Genomic DNA, 4,362 nt, shown 5'->3' with positions numbered 1-4,362 from the left:
GTTGTATTATTAGTTACTTCCAATTCAAAAGAGTTTGCAAAAATAATTTGTACAAAAAAAGGAACATTACTATGTTAATTGCATTTATTGTTCAAAGTCCAAAACTAACTTAAATACAATATCAAAGATATCATCGGGTACCCATTGCACACTAAGGTGTGATTGCTAGTTATTATTATGCTAATAGACTTAACTCTACAATGGCAATGGTTTTTTAATTAGAAAAACAAATTCTCATGCAAACGCTTTTTGAAAGATTTAAAATCGTCTAAAAAAATATATAGTGCAAAAGCATTGTTTTTTTTTTAAAAGAAAAAATCTTTTAAAATTATTTTGCTAATTGTTTGAAAGACAAACATCTTTATTTTGATTTTTTTTTTTTTATAAATCTTTTTCTCTCCATAAAAATTACTTTCTATGCATTAATTTTATTTTTAAAATTTGACATCTATAGATTTTTTAAAATATATGCGGTACCTATTTTACATAGATTTTTAAAAATATAAATATGTTAAACAACTTTTTTTACATAAATTTTCTAAATATAAATATACTAATTTACTTTCTATTTTATAAAACTTAACTAAAAAAATTAAATTTTAATATCAATTTGAATTTAGAATACATAAATATAAAAACAACAAATAATATTGTTAATATTACAAACTAATTTACTTTCTATTTTATAAAACTTTAACTAAAAAGGGTTAAATTTTAATATCAATTTGAATTTAAAATACATAAATATAAAAACAACAAATAATATTTTAATTTTTAAAATAATAAAAAAAAAAATCTAAAATTATATATAAAATAAGAAAAAAAAAAATCTAAAATTATATATAAAATAATAATAAAAATATTTGATCTGAACAGCAGAATGTTTGATGTTTTTAGCTTTCTAGCTATCAAAATTCCTTTTCTACATTAATAGCGTGCATGAGCTAATAGCGTGCAAAAATGACTATCAGTAATCACTCTTTTCTTGTTTCCGTCTCACAAGGATATTATAATGGACACTGCAAATGATGTTACAGACGACTTGAAGAAGTAGCTGCCTTCCTCTGCCGTTTAGGCTTCACATTTTCCATCCATTTATATCAGGGCATTCTTTTTCCTCTTTCCACAGCGATTTACCAGGCAAGAAAATTATTCTCGCTTATTTCTTTTTGGTAATCTTGTTTTGGTTTTTTGTGTCTGCAAAAGAATATCATTCTTATTGTTGTTTGAGTACTTAGTTCGTGCTTTTAATGCATGTGAAGCACAATATTTAGGTTTATTCCTTCAGACTTAGGGTTCCTATCTAATTTCTTTGTTAAGGGAAGTCTCTGTTTGCATGCCTCTGCCAATATAACAACAGTTGGTTAAAGATAAGTATTTTATATCCAAATTGATATCAGTTAGAGTTGATTCATTACCATCCGGATTTGTATTCTTACATTATTACATTTAATATAGCCGAAACCCTAGCTCTTTAAATCCAATGTTATTCGGCCGCTTCTTGAAGGTTTCGTGAGGATTTCAATCTAATTCGGCTTCTTCTTGGAGAATTTGTGAAAATTTTAATCTAATTAGAAAGCCAAAGTTTCCTGCTGGTGGTAATAGACAGTTCTGGAAACTTAATTAGCATTATTAGGGTTTACATTCCTTTCTGCTTCCGTGATCGGCCTTACTTCCCTATATTTCTGTCCGGCGATATTGATAATATCCTAAGTCGAATCTTACCTTAAATCGATTTTGAATGTTGATCTCCGTTCTTTTACTTACAAATAGATGCGAGTTCCACTAATACCTACCATCTTAATTGTCGATTTAATTAAATAGGCTGAGTGTAACTTTGCAAGTCCGTTAAATTGCAATCAGAAATGGGGGAAAAGAAATCTGGGCCTTTGCAGACATTGGCCTCTTGGGAATCTACTTTTCATGAACTTTGCAAATCCGTTAAATTGCAATCAAAGAAATGGGAGAAGAGAAATATGGGCCTTTGGGATTAATGGCCTCTTGGGAATCTATTTTTCATGAACTTTGCGAGCAGTTTCGTAAAAATGAGATTGCTTTATCTAGAGCTCAAGCAGAAAATGAGAAACTAGCAAAAGAAAATTGAGAAATTGGCAAAAGAAAATGAAAAATTGGCAGAAAGAACCGAGGAGCTAGAGGAGCTAGAGGAGTTCGTCAAGCTCCTCAGGGGTAGAAAGCCAGATGAGGTGTGTACAACATTCACTCCAGAGAAACAGGAAGAAGAATGTGGGAAGCGGCAAGAACATGCACAAGTTCCTTCACAGCCTTCACAACTTTCAAAAAAGAGATGCTCAATTTGCTTGAAAGGGTGGACACAATTTGAAGGGTTTTCGTTTCAATTGGAAGGCATAATGTCTCGTATGTGGGTTTCAAACATCAGTAATTCTTTTTTTAATAGATGAATTTATTTTTTGAATTTTAAAAATATTAGATAAATAATATATGACTACAAAATTTGAGGAAAAGAATGGAATAGTGTCGTTCTCTATTAGCCTTCAAAATTAGAATTCTAATATTCCTAATTGCGTGGAATTACAGTTCCCTCGCCTGTGGACATATTTTTGGGAGATCATGTGTAACACAAATGGATTATAAGGACTGGAACTTCCACTAAGGTAAGTAGAATTCAGTTGAGGTTCTTGTTATGGGAATTACCTCGATTAGTGAGATTTTATAGCTTCTAATTTATAAAAGAATATAGTCTCCAGTATGTTCAAGGAGCGCCTCTTTGAAAGATATGATAGATCTTCATTGTGCACCCCGAATAGCGAATAGCGAGGTATCACTCAATTCTGTAATAACAATTATTTATGATAAAAATTTAGTTCATGTGAATTAGTGCATTTATATTCATATATTTAATTTAGAATATGAGAGAAAATTACAAAAAAAGAGTCTTAAAATAAGAGTATAAAAATAGTTTTGCATTTAGATAATAAAATTAGATCAAACAGTTTTGTACTGTATGAATTATTATTAGCAAAGAATTTTTTTTAAGGAACTTCTTGAATTGTCTAAACATGATGTAATCTTGTTTAAGAAATGAATAAAAAAGATTTATGTGTGTTAAAATAATTTTGTGTTAGTTACTTTCTTTGTATTTTCTATTTTTTGTGTTCTTGATTCATGTCCATCCACTAGCAACAATATATTGGTAAATTAGTAGCACAATTAGAACATTATCTAATTATGAGCTGAATTTTGCATGGTTGGGTTTGTCTTTATTTTCTTAGAATATTTGATTTTTTTATAGAAGCAATTTTCTCTTCAATTTTTTATTTTAAAATTATGAGTTGTGAAAAAGTTATGACATTCTTTATGTTACTGAATTTTTTTTTTAACTCACTTCATTCATATTTTTGTACAGGTTGGAATGAAATTTGTTAAGCCAAGCTCATCTACATATTTGTACATATTTGAGTAGATTCTATTTCAATTTTGAAAATCTAAATGATTAGATTGTGCTATAAGTGGGCCATCTCAGCCTCTTCAAGGCTTTGATTTGAGTTTTTTATGCATTTTACTTATATTAAATTGGCATACATACTCTAAAATGGTTTATATCAAGCACATTTGAAACTTTGAATTTTCAATTTCTATAGAGAGTTCTTTAAAGTAATTGGTTTGTATTGGAATACAATTTATCAAGGTAAAAACTAATATAATAAAAGTCACTCTTATTTTCTTGAAAGACTCTATACTAATATATAAATTAATTACTAAAAAAAAATAGAACTTTCAAATATGAAATTTAGACTAACTGGATGATATCGACAAATAAACACTAATTAAAGTTGGGTATCTGTTATTGTTAGGAATACAATATTAAAATAAATAATTAATGATATATAATTTGATAATTGAAGAATGTTGTTAAATTATATAATTTGATAATTGAAGAATGTTGTTAAATAGATATAAATTATGAAATTGGTTTGTTGATTGATTTGGGAATTATATTGGATCTTATGTGTTGTCAAGAGATGAGTTAGTGGGCTTTGAATTAATTATTATGTTGGAAATTTAGAGTTGTCTTCTAAAAACTTCACTTAATATGAACTTTTACTCTATATTGTTAAACAATATTTTTATACTAACCTTCCTCAATTGATATTGAATTTTCTACATACTATTGTCTAGTGAGCTCTGAATCAATAATTGTTATAGTTTTAGTAAGGACTTTCTCTCTTATCAACTTTGTAGGGGTTTTTTCTAGATCAAATTCTTATAAAATGGTTATCTACTTGGCTTGCCTTTCTCCAAGCTCATCTTACATTGAGAGCATTTTTACTACTAAATCTGGTACAACAACAATTATTTGACTTCTTAGATTGAAATCCCTAA

The 4,362-nt window shown here is 28.0% G+C and overlaps 1 long non-coding RNA gene across 1 annotated transcript; it reads left to right on the top strand.

The window, feature by feature from the left end:
• The first annotated feature begins 2,552 nt into the window (after positions 1–2,552).
• Positions 2,553–3,545, top strand: LOC131030960 (uncharacterized). Its single transcript, XR_009102959.2, has 3 exons — positions 2,553–2,633; positions 2,720–2,797; positions 3,386–3,545. It is a non-coding gene; the product is annotated as an uncharacterized LOC131030960 (long non-coding RNA).
• Positions 3,546–4,362: the final 817 nt, after the last annotated feature.

The sequence above is a fragment of the Cryptomeria japonica genome, chromosome 5 (genome assembly GCF_030272615.1).
Source record: "Cryptomeria japonica chromosome 5, Sugi_1.0, whole genome shotgun sequence".
In the NCBI taxonomy this organism is placed as follows: domain Eukaryota; kingdom Viridiplantae; phylum Streptophyta; class Pinopsida; order Cupressales; family Cupressaceae; genus Cryptomeria; species Cryptomeria japonica.
This window is presented reverse-complemented; position numbering and strand designations above follow the sequence as displayed.